Here is a 24,605-nt window from a genome sequence, read left to right on the forward strand (position 1 = left end):
AACGTTTTGCTTCAAATTCTGGGTTATCATCTCATAAAATAAGTCATACCGATGTAAAAGCCTTTGTGTTTGTCAGTGTGTAAGGGTTTCGTATGTTTCTTAATATGTTCATGTTAAAATTTATCAAAGAATTTGTGCTTGAGAAAAACTTCCTGTTTCATGAATTTAGACATTAGTTCAAAGTTTTAGTTCACTTTTTAAGAGTCAAAAGATATCCGAGGGCAACTCATGGTAAGACAATTCATGGTAAGATCCTCCCACATAACCACTTCTTATTTACGTTGGTTTTTTATCTGTAATGTTTTCTTTACAATTTTATTGCAATTTTTCTTTGATAAACTTATTGTATATATTTCAATATTATATTGTGTTTTCGTTTTATTTAACAGCTTGTTTTCTATTGGTAGTTGACTGAAAGTATAAGCTTTAATCATATGTAATATGAGAAAAATCTGAGGAAATTTAGCTGTGTTTTTTTTGCTGATTGGTCGAAACACGCTAAAAACAATGACGTTTTTCTTTAAAGTCCGCAAAACCGAAGTATATTTATAAATACATAATCAAAAGATTTAGAGTTTTCTTAAATTTATTTAAAATAAAGTATGTATTTTTGACAAATCATTTTATTAAGCATAGGAAAAATCACACTAGAAGTAAACCCCTTCTTTGAAATCATACACTAGAACATGAGGTATTCGGAGTTGAATTTGACAGTATGCACAAGACTAGATGCTCAAGCCTAGAAGCTCAAGACTAGCCTAGAAGACTAGAGGCTCAAGCCATTTTCTTTGAACTGTCTTCTTATTCAGGTTGTTTTTTTATCTGTAATGTTTTCTTTGCTATTTTATTGCAATTCTTTCTTTAATAAATCTGAGGAAATTTAGCTGTGTCTTTTTTGCTGATTGGTCGAAACACGCTTTGATTTGGTAAAAATTTTAGTGGTGGATATTCTGTAGTATGCACGCGTGAGCAAATATTTTAAGGAAAGATGGCCCAGTTCAACGAAAAATTTCATAAATTCTTTATAAAAAAAATTGTTATGGACAATTTTTTCCAGGGGTTCTGCAGAACAGAGTTCCACGTTTCACAACAGGGTTCGCCTGTTGTGAAAGAACAGGGCTTGCTACCTGTTGGAGGGTTTGCTTAGGGTCTTGTTTGTGGCTATAGTGTTTGAAGGTCCATGCAATGTCCAACCTATAGGGAAATGCCCATTAATAATTTTTTTTTTATAATGACGAAAAGTTTTCTTTAAAACTAAATAAGGCAATGCAAAACACTGTTTTAAGGCATACATCGCAATATCATAAAAAAAAAAAAAAATCATCTCTCCACTTCCTAAAAAAAAAAAACAAAAAAAAAAAAAAAAAAAAACTTGAAGTATTTTTCTTTCTTTATCTGTTCAAAAGAACAGATGAAGAAAGATCTTCGATAACAATCAAAATTGAATTCGATAGCAAGCCAAATCGAAAGATTGTCGATTGTTAATCGACAATCTTTCAATTAACTTGAAAGATTGTCCTTTTAAAAGCCGTGTTTTCTTAGTCATACTAAGAAAACACGTCATACTAAGTCATACATACAATCATATCTAACAATAATAACAATCATATAAACACTCATAGTAAGTCATACATAGATTTGAAATAATTTTTCCACCCACCATTGGCTGATAATTATGCTCCCAATTATTTAAATTCTTAACGAAGGAAACGAGGCATTGAGTACAAACTCCTAAAGATATATTTCAGTAGATTTTGGTAGTTAACTTCATATTAAAGCTGCAATGAAGGTACAGCATTCTAAAGAACTCCCGCAGTATAAATACTGGGAATTTAGGTTTCTTGCTTAATTAAAATCGAGCTTTTAATCCTAGAAAATGCTTCTGTCACTCTACCAACTAAGATACCAGTAACGCGTTCGTAACAGCGTTGTCAGGTGACACTTGATACATAAAATCTTTTAAGTGGCGTTCACATGCGTGTCTAGCTAGAATCTCATGTCTAGACATGTCTCTGTACATAAATCAATATCTAGGAAAATACCGTCGACAAGAAGAATTCAGTGCTTAGTTAAAACTACAAATTTAGTTTCAAATAGATTACAGTTGTCATTTCTAGCCAATCAAGAGAGCTTATGCAGAAAAAAACTTTCAAAATTGCAATCCCTATTTTTACTGTCACACGATAATGGATTAGACAAGCCAAACAATTGCCATAGCGTTCTGCACTATGATGTCTGGTGTTGCATATTTGCCTAAAATGAAAAAAAAACGTGCATAAAAAAAAGAAATTGCTGACGTGCATAGCCTCTTTTGATTTACTTAGCTACGCGCGTCGTTTCCAGAAAATATCTTTAAAAAATATTTGATTTCTTTGTCTAGTGAACGATACTTAGGATTTCAGGGCTCATGTACAACCAAAACAAAACATGACTGCCTTTTCAGCTATTTAAGAACAGTTAGAAGTATTGTCACGCGAAAGTAGAGAACGACTTTGAACCCTGAAACGAACAGAATTTGTCTCGTATAGAAAGAGGCTGTCCCCTCCTCAATCCCTCCCACTCGTGGGTGTATAAAAGTCGAAGGATGTTAATAAAATCGGAAATTGACAGTTTTAGTGTCTTTTTTTAAATTCAAAATTGGTTGGAGATTAACCAGTCACAGTCCTTGAACCTTTTTTTTTACATCCGTATCTGTAGTAAAAAATATGAATAAATATGCTTCCATGGACATCACAACCCCCAGAGGCACCAAGATAAGGGCCGTAAATTATGTGAACTTTGATTTTTTACAGATATTTGTTATACTAGAAAAAAGGAGGCACGAGTTGGATCTTGAGAGTCATCGTCTATTAGTGGGATCTTTTAAGACCCTAAAATGAGTCCTAAAACTTTTTTTCAACCTAAAGTTCACCTTCTGTTCTGTTACTTTTTCACTAAAACTAAACAATTATTCCTTTTCCATTTTTCACTAAAAGAGTCTTTTATCCACATAGTAAGTAAGGAAGTAGTAAGTATGACAGCGCTAGACACGTAAGGTTCAAACCGACGGTGCTGATATCCATTTCGTGGTCCTTCAGCTAGGACGTGCACTGGGGGGGGGGGGGGCAGCCATCCTGGTAGTGAGAAAACCCGTCCTGAGAAAATGTCTCAGTTTTATCCAGTTACCAATTTAGCGCTGGGGCGAATAGGGCTTACGTTACAGAGTTACGACGCTGCCCGGCATCCCAAACCACATGACTGGCCACGGCAGGGATCGAACCCATGCCCCTGGGACAAAGAATTCTCATCTCAGCGCATGTCTACTTAGCCAGCACAGCTTTAATCCACATATTGTTGGACAGATTAGTCTGAAGATACTTTTTAAAGCCATATACTAGTTAGCTAAGAGGATCCTAAGCTTTGCGTTAAGATAATCATTGACAATGATTATTTGCAGGTATTTATTATAGTCGAAAAAAGGAGGCACAATCTTGGGAGTCCAATTATGTAAAACTTTAATGCATTATTTTCTGGGTCAAAAAGACTCAAAACCCCTTTTCCTTGGGAAGGGGGAGAGGCTGATTTGGCCCAAAAGATTGTTTTCCTTAATTAGTTTGAAACTTACAATCGTAAGGCCTGGGGCTAAGGGCCTGGCACAAAAAATCAATCAAAGGATTTTTTCCGTTTGAAGTTGGTCCTTCCCTATATCCACATGTACATCTTTGGCTAAACTTATACATCAAGCCTTTTAATGGATGAAAAATTCTATTTATGTATAGCTTGTTAGGGCAAACGATCGCATTCCAAAAAATATGCTTGAAGATTTAAACCATCTGATATTTTGAACTTAGTTTAAAATCTCATATTTAATTAAAGTTTACTTTAATTTTAAACCAATTTAATTTAAATCAATTAAAATTTAGTATTTCAAATATTAACAATATTTTGTAAAAATAGTTTTGCCGTAAAAGCGGAGTTTGGCTTGGACTTTCAGCATCTTATCCACATATTATCTAATAATCCACGTATTATTAGAAAGAATGGTCGGAAGATATTTTTGAAGTGGCCTATTAGCTTGTTAAGATGCTCTTGAGCTGGAACTGGCAGGTTTTACCTCAGGTATGTTTTTCAATGCTTTGGGAAATGTCGACACACTAATATGAGATCCAGACCTTTTGAAAAACTTATCACACAGAAATGTTTTACGACAGTATCTGAAAAAAAATCCGACATTAAATTTTTTTTTTTCAAATAAACTTCAAAGACAAACTGTTAAGACGGAAAAGTCCCCAATAAATTTTCCCGCGGGACTTTTTAGCGAGACTGGACTTCCAATGAGTGACTTGTAATAAGGTGCGCGAGGGTCTTTATCATGGGAGGACCTTTCCATAGAGATTTTGTGTGGGGAGAGGTAGTTTTTCATAGAGGGGACACCAGATCTCCTGGCATTATATGAAAAACGATCAGAAGTATAATAAGAAAAACAAGTTTTTCAACTGAAAGTAAGGAGTACCACTAAAACTTAAAACAAACAGAAATTATTACGTACATGGGAGGTATTGCCTCTTCCTCAATACCTCACTCTACGCAAAACTGACTTTTTGTCTGATTTTATTAAACCAATTCTCGTAAAAACCTGAAACAAGGCTAACTAAAACGATATTTATCTCTCCTAGGGTCCATTTTAAGTAGTAAAAAAGATCCAAGCTCAATTAATTTGCCGTTTCTACTATTTTATGTTGCAGAACAAAAATAAATTACCAAAAGATTACAAGAACAACCAATACAAGATAGATATTTGAGTTAAGGTGCCTAAAACCTATATAAGAGTCAGTCGATTACTAAGGGCGTACTATCAAGAAGTAGCAGGTTTTATTCTTAAGCACCATGATATAGACCCTAAAATTTTGGTAGCTGCCATTTATCCTAAATCCTCTATTTTCTATGCTGGCTAATTAAAAAAGAGTTTGTAAACTTCATATTATTTGAAAGAATAGCCGGAAGATACTTTTTAAAGCGGTCTATTAGCTCGTTAAGATGCTCTTGAGCTGGAACTAGCAGGGTTTACCTCAGGTATGTTTTTCAAAGCTATTGAAAATGTCGATGTTTAGATATTCAGCACAAGCAAGCGATTCTTACCAACTTCTTGAAATTTTGGAAATTATACTTAAATTTATTTATACATGGTACACTGCCTATTTTATGCTCAGTTATTCATTGAAATTTAGTTTTATGTTTTGCTTTTAAGCTTGAATTCTTATTTTACCTTTATTATCTCTAGTTTGACTTTATTTGCCTTTGTTTTATTGCAGCTTGTCCCAAGCAGGAATTGTTACTGAAAATTGTAAATATTTCGCAGTAAAAAAGCATTACAAGTATTGAGTGTGGTATTGGACATATATAAGTAAGTAAGTAAGTTTATTTGTAACCCGCAATATAAAATCAAAGCGGAGTAAAAAAAAAAAAAAATAAAATCCACAAGGAAATAATAAGGAAAACACAACATAAATAACTTAACAATATCCATGAACACTAATCTGGAAAGAAATAAGTGAGGGGGCACTGGCACATATCTTCCTTGGAGTATTGGTCCTCAGATTCTTAGCGATGTTGTCAAGCAGCACTAGAGGGTCGATAAGTCCAAAATGAGAAATAATCTTGTGATTTCTGTACCACCTTGGCAAATATAGCAGTAATTAACAATATTCAACATAGCCTCTCCTTAGCTGAAAACGGTCTTTTTTTACGCATTAGAGACTGCAAACCGGAAAGGAAAAGAATTGTAGGAGAACAAAAACTATGGTAAAGTTTACATAAGCCTCGGCGGCTGTGCCTCCCTCTATTAGGTGAGATTTTACCATATAAGAAGCGAATACACTGCAGAGCACTAGCAACCAGAGACGAGCATGTAGTCGAAAGTGTATCAGAAAAAGTAATCCCAAGGCATTTCAACTTTGAGACACACTTGAATAGCATTGCACTCAGATGTAAAGGAGGAGCAGGGTTGGAAATATTAAAACACAGAAACTCACATTTCGAAGCATTTACAGAAAGTCCAATCATACTCAAAGCGTTAATCAGAACATTTAGATTCTTTGTGAGGCCTGACCTAGTATGACTAACTAGCAGAACATCATCAACATAGGCAATGTGACCAAGAGCAGTATTTTCTAAAAACACAGTAGGAGACAGCATTTGCAAACAGGCCGCAAGCACAGTTTTAAGAATATATTGAGACAGCACACCACCTTGCCTGACTCCCTTCTTTACTGAGATAGGTTCGGATATATCAGACATCCATTTTAACCAAACCAACCAATTAGATTACCAATATTGAAGAACGTTTACTACGGAAGAATTAATTCCTGCTTTAACTAAGTAGCGAAACGCTTGCGAATGTACAACGTTGTCAAAAGCACCCAAGATATCAACCGAGAAAAAATAAAGTGGCCTTTTTTGCATTTTGCCGATACTAGCAACTGACCAAGTATATGATGGGCTTGAGACTAACCAAAACTGGCTCTGACCCCAACTTGATAATCAGAAAAATCACATTTAGTCAAAACTTCAGGCAATACGGCATACTCAAACAGCTTGCTCAAGAAGCAGGACACTGTAATTGGTCAATAACTGGGACATTGATCTGCGTCCTTTCCCTTTTTCAAAACTCATTTTACGATTCCCGAAAGAAAACTATCTGGAACTAACGACTGGGCTAAACACCTCTGGAATAGGAGCTGAATGTGTGTTAGCAATAACGGACACTTAATGGTGAAGTGATTATAACACAGACCATCCATATCAGTAGCACTTGATTTCTTAACACTCTTAAAAGCACGATAGATATCGCCACTAGATATTGACAATATAGAGACTTGCTGAAGAACTCGAGGAACAGTATTATGCAATAAGGAAGAAAACATGAACCGGATAGAATGATTAAATGTAGAAAAAACACGAATAAAATGAACGACAAAATCACTGATTTTGATTATCGAAACGGTAGCAGCCACACACTTGCTGCTATTAATTACATTGGACCAACACTTCTGATCCGAGGGGCCATCTAAACCTTTCGGGCGGGCTTGACGCAAAGAAGATCTAAACTGACGTTTCGAATTTTGCTTAATTTTAAATACTTCACCAGACTTGGGCCGATCACAACAATCCAAAGGCGAAACCAAACTTCGCGAGTTGTTTAGCTTTTTTCACTTCTGGGCACACATTCCATAACAGTTTTATGGTGCCAAATCTAACACGTTCAACAGGAACTGAAACTGAACCAGCTGACTTCAATCAATGCACGATCTGGTAATAGTAACAATTCAAATCAATCTTAGCTGTCGGTGACCTTACAGATGTTTTTAAAAGGTGAAAAGGCACTTTCAGGCTTAATAATAACGAGCTAAGAACACACAAATAAACTTCAGAATTTACTCGTTTCCAATTTAGATTATCAAACCATTTATTATGGTAAGAAAAACGGTTATAAGCCAGTAGAGCAGGCGACTCAATTTCACAAGTTAAAGGCAAGTGATCATCCTCAATTTTATCATCCAAAACAATGACAGGAGGAATCACGAGTGATGCACTTGAAACTATAGTATGATCAAGGTTTGATCTAGAACCATCACGGCTATGAATATTGGTAAACTGTTTATCTTTATTGACTGTCTGATAGCCACTGGGCAAAGCATCAAGAAACAGATCACTTTTTTCAGATTAGGACAGACGATTGGCATGAATATCACCAGCCACAATCCAATTTAATCCCTGATTGATCACTCTTAGCAGAAGTGTCCTGAGTCGCTAACAAGAACCCGCGAAGACAGATAGGGAAGAAATGTTCTTGCGATTGCATGGCATATAGACATTGATGAGGACCATATTACCGCATTTTATTGCCAGTAAATTATGATCAGAAGAAATAAGCTTGGGTTTCTATCGAGGTGAACTAAAGTTGCAAGGCCCCCAGAGGGTCGACCGCGCGTTTTTTAGCTTCACGTACAAACGTGTGATGGGTAGGAGACCGTTTAAGAGTATCTGTATTGGCGTTAGTTAGAAAATGTTCCTGTAGGAATACTATATCATAATCAAGAAGCTCATCAATAAGAAGATCTTTGTCGTTGGTTCCGTTAATATTAAGTGAAAGAAAGCGAAATCTATTTTCACTAGCAATCATTTTCTATCCTTATTCAGAGTTTTTTTTTAACACTGGGCATCTGAGACTACAGGAAACATGATTTTTCTCGCAGTTGGTGCAATTTGGGCTTTCAGTGCAAGGATTATCACGTGTTTTACAATGTCCAGCAGCGCACCGTGAACACTTTTGACTAGTTGATGGGAGTGGGCAATTTCCAACAATGTGGTTCGGCGATTGACAACGGTAACATCTAGGAGGTAACTTCTGGAAAGGTCTAATTTTAAAAAGCTGGTATCCCAAACACAAGCCCTCATTTATAGCTTTATTTAAGGCAGCATCATCTAGAAATTCAAGGCGGAAGGATTCGGAACTTCCAATTTTAGTTACTTCAACAAGACCGGGAATCATACTAATGATTTTTGCACAACAACAGGGATGTTACTCACAATACCAATCACTTTTTGATTAAGGACATGAGTTGATACTTTTAGCTGACTAGTTGAAGTGGCGGCGAGAGAGACGGCTGAGGCTTTATCTCGGTTATGGACTACCCACCTTTTCTTGACAGGATCAGATCTCACACTTACGATACCATCATGAAAATCCAGGGTATCAAGGGTCTCTTTGCGCTCAATAGGATCTTTAAGGTCAGTAGGTGTTTTTTTTTTAGAATAACTGCATAGAACGGTTTTGAAGAGACAGACAACTCTTGCATTAACGACGGAGGACATCCAATTGTTCCAGGCAGGAGAATTCTCACACACTCAGACAAAAAGCCGTAGCTCAGATAAATAGGAGTGAACACGGCATCTTAACGCACAAAAAGCATCGGCAGGAATAAGTGGTACTTCACTAGGGCGGCGGATAACAAAGATTGGCAGACCAACATCATCAGCATTATACTTTGCGATAGTATCGATAATTTCAGAGACACTATTAATAAACGCATTTGTACCCACTCTCTTAGGCTGAATTTCTCCAGGATGGCAAAACTGGAAGATTTACCTCCTCGCTTCAGAAACCTGTGTGAGCGTGAAAAATTTAGACGTATGTTTCTTAAAATATCTGGAGAAAAGCCTTTTTCGATACTGTTGTGGACAAAATTCAGAACAGGACAATAAACGAGCAATCCAGCGGTCCACGCCATCAGCACCGAACGCTGAATACATACAGAAAGCAGGAACCTAGGAACAAGGGAAGTGTAAGGACCCCCTCAACTGTCCCCCGCATTTTACGGGTAACTTTATACCGGCGGGTACTACTTCGCTTGCAGGAGGTTCTTTCCCCTTTTCTGCTAGTTCCCAGTACGCTTCTTAACAATGAGACCAAAAATGTCGCTATAAAAATTAATATTATAGATGGCATGCCAATGTACCTGAGAAAAACGATGACGTTGGTGAAAATACCCAGGGAAAAGGGCTTATTCTAATAATTGGAGATGGTCATACGAACACTACTTGGCAAAAAATCTATCTTTAGAGGTTAAAGAACAACAGGAAAAAAATCTCAAAATAATTCAGAAACTTTTTCAAATTACCAGCAAAGATGCAAACTCGGCCACAATAGTATTGAGCATACTATAGATGGCAAATAATGTCCATTGGATGATGGAGATTTGGATGGAAAATGAAGATAGCATTGGATGGGTCTATTTTTGGGTTGGCTCCAATCTTCAATTTTGATGAAAAATTAAATTCAAAACCACAATTTGTATTAAGAAAAGAATATTTTTGATATTATTTATTGTTATAGTGGTATGCCACGGGTGTCACCAGATATTGGTGCAAAAATGGTGCTACACCACTTACTGGAGGGGAAGCTTCGCTGGCGCCATATATTTTAATGGAATGCCCGCTGTTACCACTAATGTTCCGCAAATATAGAATATGTTAATACCCAATTTACGGTATACCCTGCTCCAGGGTATAATAGCTTGATCAAACTGTAAATGGCCAAATTCTAGGCCAAGGATGCCCATCCCGGGGTTACGACTAAGATTTCTAGCTATGTCCTTGGAGGATAAAAGGACCCCTCTGTAAATACAATAATAATGGCTTTTCTTGCAACTCTTCCTACCCTGTCTGGGTTCCTGTAAAAATAGTCTATACAGTTTTAGAAAATAGCTTACTTGTGATCTTCCGAAAAAAGTGCACAAAACCACATATATAAATCCCCACACGGGGTCTCAAAGTCGACTCTCAATACAGACTAAAAAATAATATTTGAACGTTTAAAGAATCTTGGCACTTGGGGTGTGGCTTAGTGCGACGCGGGCCAATCAGATATACCGAGTCCCTCAATTGAATTTGCCCTGCACATATTTTCAGAATCAATGACTTGAATTTTAGCAAGCCCATGTGATGATTCATACTGAATTATATTCTAGTCAATTTATTTTCTCTTGCAAAATGGTTGCCTTGACGACGAGTCTAACTTACGATTGAAAATTATCTTATAGGCAAATGTAATTAAAGAAAAGAAAATAGGTCATTTATCTGAAAAGAAAGAAGAAGGGGTAGAACCCCAACATTGATATAAACACAATTTGATATACAAATTTATAACACAATTTGATATAAAACAAAATTATATTTTAATCACTTTACCAAACTGTTTTGATTACGATATGTAAACTTTTAAATTTACCTGAAATTTTTTGAACATAATTGGATGAATCGAATCAAAATATTGTATAGCCTGTTGTATGGAAAACGATTGAAAACTAGTAGGTCCTACGGTGGAGTTGGGGGTGGTATGGAAACTGGACAGTAAAAATTGTTTTTTTTTTTTTGGTAGTGTGAATTGAGGGTAAAAAAGTTATTTTTCTTTTTTTTTAATTTAGTTGTAATTGATTAGTGATATTATGTAGGTCTGGCGCAACCCTTCTGAATGTGCTGTGATCTAATAATGGTGTTATCCATGATTCTTGGGAATCTGGATATAATGAATAGTTGTGTGATTACAAAAGGAATTTTTGTTTTCGTTTTGGAGATTGTATTGTAAATGAGTGCGCTCGGGTCGCCAAGATGTTTGCGTGGGGAAAATAATTATGAGTATTAGGGAAAAAATTGAACTACTTGAGAGAAACCCTGTTGATGTTTATGCTAGGTTAGATGTTGCGTTGAGAGAAGGGTTTGATGATTAGAGTAATATGGAGAGGATTGAGTCGTCGAAGTATATGTTAGCTAGTGAGTTGATACATTGTCAAAGTATTCAATGTAAAAGTAAGTTGATTTTGTTTCATCTTAATTGTAGGGGGCTAAGCAGTTCGCATTCAAATGTGTCTGAGTTAGTTCGAAATAGTAGGGATATTTAAATTTTAGGATTGACTGAGACGTGTATGAATTCTTCAAATGAAGCACTGCTTGATATTAATGGTTATAATTTTTTCAGTAGAAACAGAAATCAGCGGAGACATGGTGGACTGGGTGCTTACGTGAGGTCGCACCTGAATGTAAAGGTAAGGGAGGATTTGTCTGTTTATTGTGAAATGGTGTTGGAGATCACGGTATTGGAACTAAAGCTGATGCGGTCTAGTATTTATTTAGCTATTTTATAGGCCCCCTTCCTCTCACCTCTCCTGTTTTTTGGAATTGTTGGAGGAGCAATTTGAAAATTTGCCAGTTTTAATTTATCCATTTGTGATTATGGGGTACTTTAATGTTGATTTAAATAAGGATGATGTTTAAGATCCATACCCCGCTTGATCCATACCCCAAATTTTAAGATCCATACCCCGCATGTACTTGTAAATGATGTGTCTGATCACTGTACCGTCCTGATTTCATGCCAGCTGCAAGGAACTTCGAAAAAATCTCGTGGATCCCAAAAAGTTAGAACGTATTTTGACCAGAAGTATTTGCCTAAATTTTAATCTGAATTAGAATAAGCCAACTGGATCTCTCTAAATGAGCGTCATTCTTATGCCAAGAAAATGAACCAATGGTATAGGAGAACGATTTCAGTTCTTGATAAAAACTTGTGTGAAGGTAGCTCATGCTAAAAAAAAGAAAGATATTCCAAAGAAACCATCGATGACGAAAGGCCTTGTGAATTCTCTAAATAAAAGACATCAACTGTATATGATAAGTTTTTTGAGTGATTGTGATATTGACCATGAAATCTGCAGGAAATACAATATTACTTTGAATAAGTTATCCAATTGTTCCAGGCAGGAGAATTCTCACACACTCAGACAAAAAGTCGTAGCTCGGATAAATAGGAGTGAACACGGCATCTTAACGCACAAAAAGCATCGGCAGGAATAAGTGGTACTTCACTAATTTCAGATACACTATTAATAAACGCATTTGTACCCACTCTCTTAGGCTGAATTTCTCCAGGGAGGCAAAACTGGAAGATTTACCTCCTCGCTTTAGAAACCTGTGTGAGCGTGAAAAATTTAGACATATGTTTCTTAAAATATCTGGAGAAAACCCTTTTTCGATACTGTTGTGGACAAAATTCAGAACAGGACAATAAACGAGCAATCCAGCGGTCCACGCCATCAGCACTGAACGCTGAATACATACAGAAAGCAGGAACCTAGGAACAAGGGAAGTGTAAGGACCCCCTCAACTGTCCCCCGCAATATACGGGTAACTTAATACCGGCGGGTACAATACGTCGCTTGCGGGAGGTTCCTTCCCCTCTTCTGCTAGTTCCCAGTGCGCTTCTTAACGATAAGAGACCAAAAATGTCGCTATAAAAATTAATATTATAGATGGCGTGCCAATGTACCTGAGAAAAAAGATGACGTTGGTGAAAATATCCAGGGAAAAGGGCTTATGTTAATAATTGGAGATGGTCATACGAACACTACTTGGCTAAAAATCTATCTTTAGAGGTTAAACAACAACAGGAAAAAAACTCAAAATAATTCAGAAACTTTTTCAAATTACCAGCAAAGATGCAAACTCGGCCACAATAGTATTGAGCATATTATAGATGGCAAATGATGTCCATTGGATGATGGAGATTTGGATGGAGAATGAAGATGGTATTGGATGGGTCCATTTTTGGGTTGGCTCCAATCTTCAATTTTGATGAAAAATTAAATTCAAAACCACAATTTGTAATAAGAAAAGAATATTTTTGATATTATTTATTGTTGTAGTGGTATGCCACGGGTGTCACCAGATATTGGTGCAAAAATGGTGCTACACCACTTACTGGAAGGGAAGCTTCGCTGGCGCCATATATTATAATGGAATGCCCGCTGTTACCACTATTGTTCCGCAAATATAGAATATGTTAATACCCAATTTACGGTATACCCTGCTCCAGGGTATAATAGCTTGATCGAACTGTAAATGGCGAAATTTTAGGCCATGGAAGCCTATCCCGGGGTTACGACTAATATTTCTAGCTATCTCCTTGGAGGATAAACGGACCCCTCTGTAAATACAATAATAATGGCATTTCTTGCAACTCTTTTCCTACCCAGTCTGGGTTCATGGAAAAATGGTCTATACAGTCTTAGAAAATAGCTTACTTGTGATCTTCCGAAAAAAGTGCACAAAACCACATATATAAATCCCCACACGGGGTCTCAAAGTCGACTCTCAATACAGACTAAAAAATAATATTTGAACACTTAAAGAATCTTGGCACTTGGGGTGTGGCTTAGTGCTACGCGGGCCAATCAGATATACCGAGTCCCTCAATTGAATTTGCCCTACACGTATTTTCAGAATCAATGACTTGAATTTTAGCAAGCCCATGTGATGATTCATAATGAATTATAATCCAGTCAATTTTTTTTCTCTTGCAAAATAGTTGCCTGGACGACGAGTATAACTTACGATTGAAAATTATCTTACAGGCGAATGTAATTAAAGAAAAGAAAACAGGTCATTTATCTGAAAAGAAATGAAAAAGGGGTGGAACCCCAACATTGATATAAACACAATTTGATATACAAATTTATAACACAATTTGATATAAAACAAAATTATATTTTAATCACTTTACCAAACTGTTTTGATTACGATATGTAAACTTTTAAATGTACCTGAAATTTTTTGAACATAATTGGATGAATCGAATCAAAATATTGTATAGCCTGTTGTATGGAAAACGATTGAAAACTAGTAGGTCCTACGGTGGAGCTGGGGGTGGTATGGAAACTGGACAATAAAAATTCTTTTTTTTCGGTAGTGTGAATTGAGGGTAAAAAGGTTATTTTTATTTTTTTTTTATTTAGTCGTAATTGATTAGTGATATTATGTAGGTCTGGCGCAACCCTTCTGAATGTGCTGTGATCTAATAATGGTGTTATCCATGATTCTTGGGAATCTGGATATAATGAATAGTTGTGTGATTACAAAAGGAATTTTTGTTTTCGTGTTGGAGATTGTATTGTAAATGAGTGCGCTCGGGTCGCCAAGATGTTTGCGTGGGGAAAATAATTATGAGTATTAGGGAAAAAATTGAACTACTTGAGAGAAACCCTGTTGATTTTTATGCTAGGTTAGATGTTGCGTTGAGAGAAGGGTTTGATGATTAGAGTAATATGGAGAGGATTGAGTCGTCGAAGTATATGTTAGCTAGTGAGTTGATACATGGTCAAAGTATTCAATGTAAAAGTAAGTTGATTTTGTTTCATCTTAATTGTAGGGGGCTAAGCAGTTCGCATTCAAATGTGTCTGAGTTAGTTCGAAATAGTAGGGATATTTAAATTTTAGGATTGACTGAGACGTGTATGAATTCTTCAAATGAAGCACTGCTTGATATTAATGGTTACAATTTTTTAGTAAAAACAGGAATCAGCGGAGGCATGGTGGACTGGGTGCTTACGTGAGGTCGCACCTGAATGTAAAGGTAAGGGAGGATTTGTCTGTTTATTGTGAAATGGTGTTGGAGATCACGGTATTGGAACTAAAGCTGATGCGGTCTAGTATTTATTTAGCTATTTTATAGGCCGCCTTCCTCTCACCTCTCCTGTTTTTTGGAATTGTTGGAGGAGCAATTTGAAAATTTGCCAGTTTTAATTTATCCATTTGTGATTATGGGCGACTTTAATGTTGATTTAAATAAGGATGATGTTTAAGATCCATAACCCGCTTGATCCATACCCCAAATTTTAAGATCCATACCCCGCGTGTACTTGTAAATGATGTGTCTGATCACTGACCGTCCTAATTTCATGCCAGCTGCAAGGAACTTCGACAAAATCTCGTGAATCCCAAAACGCTAGAACGTATTTTGACCAGAAGTATTTGCCTAAATTTTAATCTGAATTAGAATAAGCCAACTGGATCTCTCTAAATGAGCGTCATTCTTATGCCAAGAAAATGAACCAATGGTATAGGAGAACGATTTCAGTTCTTGATAAAAACTTGTGTGAAGGTAGCTCATGCTAAAAAAAAGAAAGATATTCCAAAGAAACCATGGATGACGAAAGGCCTTGTGAATTCTGTAAATAAAAGACATCAACTGTATATGATAAGTGTTTTGAGTGATTGTGATATTGACCATGAAACCTAAAGGAAATACAATATTGCTCTGAATAAGTTATTACTGTAAGCGAAACATGAGTATTTTAAAAATGAATTTCAAGAAAACCTTGGAAACCTATATAAGATGTGGGGGACTATTAGATCAGCTATTGGTGAAAAGAAAGTGGTATTACCAGAAATGAGTGGAAATCGCGGTGCTAGTCAAATTGTTGATGTAATGGCTCAGCACTTTTCTCAAATTGGGGAAAAAGTTAAATTGCATGTTGAAAACCGGCAAGGAGATGGTTCTTTTGAGCAGTACTTGCCTTAAATTAGTGATACTAGTCTTTTTCTTTGGAAAACAGGTGGAGGAGGTGACAGCAGGAGGTGACAGAAGTTGTGAGTTAAATGCGAAATAGAGCTGCTGGAGCAGATATGCCGTCTCTGAAAGTGGTGAAGTATGTTTTACCTGAGATATTGCCGTGTTACATTGATTTACTGAATGGCTGTCTTAAAGGAGGGGAATTTCCCGATCAATTTAAACATGCCAGAGTAGTGCCATTGCATAAATTTTGTAACCGAGAAGATTTCAGCAATTATATACCTATTTCGCTACTGCTTATTCTGTCTCGAATTTTGAAAAGATATTATATAAGCAAATGGTTGAGTTCCTGGAAAGGAAGGATTTCTTTTATGCAAACCAATTTGGTTTCAGAAAAGGATACTCTACGAAGCATGCGGTTCAGTATTTGACATATGTGATGCATGGTGCTTTGGATGGGAGGTTGAAATTGGTGACTATATTCCTAGACATTTTGAAGGCATTCGATACAATGGACCATGTGATTCTTCTGAAAAAGTTGGACAACTGTGGTATTAGAGGAAATACTCTTAAAATTATTTCATCATATTAGAGTCACCGATCTATGTATGTGCAACTGAATGATGTGAAATAAAGTGATTACCATGCTAGTTGTGGTGTTCACCAGGGGTCCTCTCTCGGCCCTCTTTTCTTCTCAATATACACATTAATGACATCCATCAAGCAATCTGTGATTTGACAACAAATGTTGGAAATGGAGACGAAATGTATAAGCCTAGGAAATCTCTTGTCCTGTTTGCTGACGATACAAATTTTTCAATTGCGCAGCGCACCGAAGCTCAGCTTTTAGGGACACTGAGTAATGATATTAAAAAAGTGAAGAAATGGCTAAGGCTAAACAAGCTGACAGTAAATCACAGCAAATCGGAGTTCGTTGTCTGGGGCAGACCACCTTCATATTGTGGCAAAGCTTTCTAATTAAGTCAATTTGGAATTTAGTAAAAACGTTAAGACGCAAATACAAAATTTTGAAATACCACTTTTGTATTAAGATAAATATGAACATCCTGGAATGTGTAAGTTTGGAAGGAACTTGCTCAATAACCAATTTCCTGGAGAAATACGTCAATGAGCCGGATGGACATGGTTGGTTTTTCATATATATACTCAGATTTTTGAGACTGAAGACACACTCTTTGACTGGCAGGGCGAACCTCTGCCCGTTTATTATCTTATTAGAAATACCTTGGAATACTTTCGGATTATTATAAGTGTCTAAGTATCTTATTATGTCTTATTATAGTTTTTCGAGACTTGTGGTCTACATGGGACAACCAGTCCCAGTAGAATATATATGTATTATCAAACCTTGTATCAGTATATATTAACTGAATAAAAGTATTGTGTTATAGCCAACCTCTCTTCAATCTACATTTAGTCTCCCGAAAATACCCAGCTGGTACACCTCATTAGTCAGGTCATAGCCTAAGGCACGCTACCAAAGTTTAATTACCTTAGGGCCATAGTTTATCTCCCCTATAAAGGAAGAGTAAAGGCAACTACCACAATATCCCCAAAATATCATAAGAACCACCTTACCACGACTGGTGGCATGGCGGAAAAACCGGGTCAAGGAGACTAAATAAGGTTGTAAAATAATAATGAAAAAAATCGAAATGACCTTATCAGAAGGGGTAAGCAAATTGACTTCACTTTTAGCGGCACTCGAATTAGCAAAACTTCGAGCAGCTTTGCTCGAACTTTGGCTATTAGAAATAGATTTGTGTCTTCTCAATGATTTAATTACAATAGAAAAAATGGAAAAAAGGATCAATCAAGAATTGTAAAATAGAAAAAATACAATCTCTAGTTTTTCGCAAGTAAAAGTAAGTGTATAATTAATAGTTTTTTTTAGTGTTAGTGATAAATGCAATGTAGTAGTGCCATTTATAACTAAATAATAAAGTATTTGTACCGCGAATTCAAAGAATAAAATAAAACATATTACGTAAAGAAAAAAAATCTAGCTGGACAGATGAAACGTCGGTAGAAACAGAAAAATTTGAGGCAGAATAATGGCAAATAGGGTCCTAATTCAGCCTTACTACAGGTACAGACTAGAGACTTATTGTTCAAGGATACCACTGCTACAATTTAGCAAAGGAAGGTCATAAATATTGGTCCGAACAATTATAGGTTAGAAGCTGTCATTTCCGAGTGTTTTCAGGGTAGAGACGCTTCGAATATGGCATTTTACGACGTAGTAAGCATTAGAATTACCTTTGTTAAAGCAAACCCGAATACTAGGTTTGTTTTGTAGTCTCACAAGCAAAGGGAAGGAAAAGATATATAAATTTGTAATGAAAGCACTTGAGGAAAAGGATGAAAAAAAGAGAAAAATAACCTTATAAGTAAGAAAACAAATTTGGAAACTTAGTAAAAGTCGCCGAAGGAAACGAAAAAAAAAAATTGTTACCCATTTGTGATGGGAAGTCTGCATAAGCCAAGAAATTCGGTGAGAGAAACTAATAATCACAGAAAATGGAGGCGTGGGGATAGTTATTAAAAGGGTCTCTTTCCCTACACAGAGAACCTTCATTTGGATTTTGGTGTTAGAAAAACGTTCAAATTCTGAATTAGCTGCGCGAAATGAGTCAGAAAAAAGTTCAAATTTGAATTTTAAACCATGGCTGATTTGGAGCCATGTAGATGTAAAACAAGCCAGTGTATGAAAACTGTTATGCTTGTTTACATAGAATATTAGCACACATTCGGACAAACAGAGAAGGCAATGCATCCTTTTAGGATAGTTAATATTGATTATTCTGGTTCATTCTTATGGTTACTCAATGATGAATCATTCTCAAGCCTTGTTTAATTAAAAATCAGTACATTTTAGTCGAACAGACATAATAAGAAAAATAAATGGAAAAAAGCTATGATAAAACTTACGGAAAAGGAGGAAAAGTCAATTTATCCTTAAAGAAATAAAAAACATCCAAAAATAACTTCATTAATCCATAGACACAAGTTGACACAAAACGGAAAATTTCACCAACAGATCAAGACAGCTGCGAATAGGGCAGAGATTAAAGTATACTCTACCCCAAATTCCCGCAGCCATCCTCACAAGTCGGGAACTAAGTGTGAAAAAAAAACTCACTTATTTAAGCACAAAATTATAAACTATTACATTTCCACGGAAACGAACAATTCAAATGAACAGAAGGTTTCTCATTTTGTTCCAATTATTTGTTATCAGAAGAGTATTTCCGCTTTAAAGAGATTAGTTCCTTCATGAAATCTGCCGAATATTTTAGAATCTTATAAACGTAATAATTGAGATCGAAATTAGAGTTATAAATATTATGGCTTGAAAAACACTTACAAACAGATCATAGCCAGAATTACATTTCAATCGGACAAATCATTGTTTAAAAGAAAATTTTTGAAATGGAGAGACCTTATAAAAGAAAACAAGCAGCTAATTTAATACAGTAATTTGCGATAAGGGTGCGAATCAATGGCCGGATGTGTGCAAACAGTTCGTGACATTTATTGTTTTTATATGTGTTTATAAAAAAATGTAGTTTTCATTTGAATATTCCTAAGGCTGATGAATTGAAGTAAATCCTGTCACGAATAAGGCAATTATGTCGCCCAAAAATCTAACTAAAATTCTCTAAAAATAAACTGGAAAATACAGTGCGTTTAGAACACTAAATAAACAGTTTTGGACGGAGAACCCCAAAAAAACACAGGTTGTGATAAAAGACAACTCTGCACCCCTTAAATCATGGAGGAGCGTTGGGAAGATAAAGGAAACATAAGGAACATTTTTTCTTGAAGAATCCAATGAATAAAATAGAAACATATAAATATAGGCTTAAAAAAGACCTATTTTACTGAAAAAGCGGAAAAAGAATTGAAAAAAAACCTTAGGCTTCATTGAAGTAATTAATCAAAAAAAAAGGAAGGGTTCAGGTATAAAACGTAGCAAAACGAAATTAAAAGGAAAAGAAATTCAATAGGGGCAGTTAAACTATGTTTTAAATACAGATGCGACCGACTGACTAAAGTTAGTGTAATAATTGTTTTGTGAAGGAATAATACACGTACTATTAATGCGTAGAAGATACTGATACAGAGGTTATCTCTGGCCAAGACCATTAAAAATATCAGAGATATACTCCAAGTAGACAGAAAAAATTATGCTCTCTTATGTGGGAGTTGTTTTCGGAAAAATTACTAACATGGTATGAAAAATTAAAAGAAGGCACATAATAGTCTAAAGGACCTAAGTTGAAGTTGAAACTTAAGAAAATCACACTAAAAGCTGGGAAGTTAAAGAGAAAATAGTCATTGTCAATTGTATGTCTACAAATAAATTACTGTGTGCCATGAAGGCAAGGTATGTGTTCTGCAGAAGGGCCACTTTGTCTGATAACAGAATAGCCCAAGAGAAAACTGTTGCCACAAATCAAAAAAGTGTGGCAATACTATAAATAGTTAATTATTGTGGGCGCAGGTTCATAATAGTCCTTTTAGCTGTAGCCGATGACAGAGAACCTAGAAACTTTGTAACGAGCTACCAGAAGGCAGCCAAGTGACAATATTATAAATAATTAATTATTGAGGGCTCAGGTTCATAATGGTCCTTTTAGCTGTAGCCGATGACAGAGAACCTAGAAACGTTGCAACGAGCTACCAGAAGGCAGCCCTGTGGCAATGCTATAAATAATTAATTATTGTGGGTGCAGGTTCATAATAGTCCTTTTAGCTGTAGCCGATGACAGAGAACCTAGAAACGCTGTAACGAGCTACCAGAAGGTAGATCTAGTAAGCAAACCTTCAGGGTGCAGGCACGAGTCAATTGATAGTGCCAAAACAGGTAAAAAGACGAATAGCTAAATTGTTAGCTTGTCAAATCAAAATTAAACGGAGCCTTGTCCCAAAAGGACATTAAGGCTGGAGAAAAAAGAGATTACAGACTAATACATTTTTTTTTAACTGTCTCAATCACCTGAAAATTTGAAAAGAATTAAAAAGCTCAAAAGTTTGAATAAACAAACAGGCATATAGTAAGCTAAAAACAGTTAATGACACAAGTGGTTCGAAATAGAACCAAAGTTGTAAAACACAGATAAGAAAATGTATATACTCGTATATGTAAAATATATATAGTGGTAACAAATGTAATTGAGAAAACATATACAGTTATAAATGTATTTTGAAAACCTTTTATAAATATAGAATTTTTATCGTAAGAAAAACAATGTAAATATTGAAATTTTAATAGCAAAGTCATGTTATATGAACTATTGCCAAGCCCTTATATAGAGGCTAATCACAGTTCTCAATTATAGTGTATAAATCTATTGGTTAGGGTTGATTTTTTTTGTAAATATTTTAATTGCAGTTATGACTTATCAGAGAAAAGTCTTGACGGACTTGTTTAAAAGTTGTACAAAGAACAAATATTGCAGTGATTAAATAAATTATTAGTGTACATAATTATTATTTGTTTAAACAATTAAATTATGTATCAACATAACTTCTGTTAATATATAAATATATAATCTAAACTATCCATGTAAATATAGTGAATTAATATGTTGAGTATTAGTGTTTTTATTTTTACATCATTCAAGAAGTATTCTACATTAATATATATATACATATATATACATATACATATATATATATATATATATATATATATATATATATATATATATATATATATATATATATATATATATATATATATACAATTTACAATCAGACTGTATACAATTAAAAATCAGACTGTAATGGCGTCAGTGCGTAGACAAGAGATGTAGGTAACCAGCATGCATGCGCAGAACGGCGACCGTAGCACTTTGGCGGCGTAATCGTAAAACGGTACTTACTTAAAAAACATGCCTCGTATATATATATATATATATATATATATATATATATATATATATATATATAATATGTTCGTATTTTCTTTAAATTTTAACTAGTAATTTAATGTTATCTACAAATTTTTTACTGCGTGTCAACGTATAAATATTTTTCTATTGTGAAACAATCTGTTAAGTGATTAATAATTCTGTATTAAGTTGAAGAGTATAATGAAACAAGTTGCCAGAAAGAAGCATAATGTTTCTATTTAAGCAGCGTTATGTGTAGAGTAATTAAAAGAGAGAAAAGTAATTAAAAGTAATTAAACTTTACAAAATTGAGTGTTTCTTTTCACAATATGTGTAACACTTTATGCTTTATGTGTATTCTAATGTAAATATTTATTTTAGATACAGCCTTAGATTTTTTTTTGGAAATCAAGTTATTCGTAGTATCCTGTCAGATCCATTTTTTCAATCATTTTTTTCGCATTTTTGGAAAGTAACAAATTTCGAAGCCAGTTCAAATGTATCCTGATACTAACATCTTATACCATCAGAAACCAAACCATACCTGATCAACTGATATTTTGGAAACTCTATGCAGTATTACAGACTTTACTACAAGTTCATCAGAAAGTGAGATAAATCAGAAGTTGAATTATGCCTAGAGAATGTACTACATAACCTAAATAACTTATATTTTTGAAAGAATGTGAATATGCTTTTAGCTGGGAAAATATGTGAAAATTTTAAAGGCAAAAATGTTATGTATAATTTATCCAAGGCTTTTCTAAACCACAAAAAATAAACGGTATATCAACCACATCACACAGACAAATTCAATTATTAATGGGAATGAAATTTATACTCAAATAATTTATAAACATTTTGAATATAACTTTAAATCTAATTTAAGCAGAACCAACGATATAATGCTAAAGCCGCTTGGGGTCAAGCTAAAACAGAAGATGCATATGAAAAGGGTAAAAAGAGTATTTTCCAGTCCTACAGACAGAAAAAAGAGAAACAAGGATGAATTTCAAAATTGAAATCCTTGGAAAAAAAAACATGGCCTATATTTGACCATACACATGACCCTAAAGAAACCCATCGAGGGTATATGCACATAATGACCCAAAGATGGCAGCATAATAGCAGTAAATAAAAATTATGTGGTTTTAAAAGTAAAATAATTGGAATTGAGAAAAATCTTCTTTAAATGGTGAATATTGTGGTAAAGCGTTTTACTAAGTCAATTTGGAATTTATTAAAAGTATTAAGACGGAAATACAAAGTTTCGAAATACCAGTTTTTATTAAGATAAAGATACACATCCTGGAATGTGTAAGCTTGGAGGGAACTTGCTCAATAACCAATTTCCTGGCTAAATACGTCAATGAGCTGGATGGACGTGGTTGGTTTTTCATATATATACTCAACCGTGGTTGGTTTTTCATATATATAAGATTTTTGAGACTGAAGAAACACTCTTTGTCTTGCAGGGTGAACCTCTGCCCATTTATTATCTTATTAGAAATACCTTGGAATATTGTCGGATTATTGTAAGTGTCTAAGTATCTTATTATATCTTATTATAGTTTTCTGAGACTTGTGGTCTACATGAGACAACCTGTCCCAGTAAAATATATATGTATTATCAAACCTTGTATCAGTATATGTTAACTGAATAAAAGTATTGTGTTATTGCCAACCTTTCTTCAATCTACATTTAGTCGCTCGAAAATGCCCAGCTGGGACGCCTCATTAGTCCGGTCATAGCTTAAGGCACGCTACCAAAGTTTAATTACCTTAAGGCCATAGTTTAACTCCCCTATAAAGGGAGACTAAAGGCAACTACCACAATATCCCCAAAATATCATAAGAACCACCTTACCATAACTGGTGGCATTGGAGAAAAACTGGGCCAACCAGACTAAATAAGGTTGTCAAAATAATAATAAAAAAAAATCGAAATGACCTTATCAGAAGGGGTAAGCAAATTGACTTCGCTTTTAGCGGCGCTCTAATTAGCAAATATTCGAGCAGCTTTGCTCGAACTTTGGCTATTAGAAATAGATTTGAGTTTTCTCAAAGACTTATGTACAATAGAAAAAGTAGAAAAAAGGATCAATCAAGAATTGTAAAATAGAAAACAATACAGTATCTAGTTTTTAGCAAGGAGAAGTAAGTGTATAATTAGTAGTTTTTTTTAGTGTTAGTAATAAATGTAATGTAGTAGTGCCATTTATAACTAAATAATAAAATATTCGTACCGCGAATTCAAAGAATAAAATAAAAGATAATGCGTAAAGAAAAAAATTTAGGTGGACCGATGAAACGTTGGTAGAAACAGAAGAATTTGAGGCAGAATAGTGGCAAATACGGTCCTAATTCAACCTTACTACAGGTACAGGCTAGAGACTTAATGTTCAAGGATAAAACTGCTACAATTTAGCAAAGGAAGCACATAAATTGTGGTCCGAACAATTATAGATTAGAAGCTGTCATTTCCGAGTGTTTTTAGGGTACTGACGCTTCGAAGTTCACAAACAAAGGGAAGGAAAAGATATATAAATTTGTAATGAAAGCACTTGAGGAAAAGGATGAAAAAAGAGAAAAATAACCTTATAACTAAGAAAAAAAGTGAAAGGTTAGTAAAAGTCGCCGAAGGAAGCGAAAAAAAAAGAACTGTTACCCTGCTGTGATGGGAAGTATGCATAAGGCAAGAAATTCGGTAACAAAAACCGGTTATCACAGAAAATGGAGGCATGGGGATAGATCTTAAAAGGGCCTCCTTTCCCTACACAGAGAACCTTCATTTGAATAAT

General features: G+C 35.0%; 1 protein-coding gene across 1 annotated transcript in view; it reads right to left on the reverse strand.

The window, feature by feature from the left end:
- LOC148945742 (uncharacterized) overlaps window positions 1-24,605 on the reverse strand; it is a 382,959-nt gene that overhangs the window by 105,239 nt on the left and 253,115 nt on the right. The gene's annotated exons all lie outside the window — the stretch shown is intronic.

The sequence above is a fragment of the Artemia sp. Qi Xiang Cuo genome, chromosome 12 (assembly GCF_049724085.1).
Source record: "Artemia sp. Qi Xiang Cuo chromosome 12, ASM4972408v1, whole genome shotgun sequence".
Taxonomy (NCBI): Eukaryota; Metazoa; Arthropoda; class Branchiopoda; order Anostraca; family Artemiidae; genus Artemia; species Artemia sp. Qi Xiang Cuo.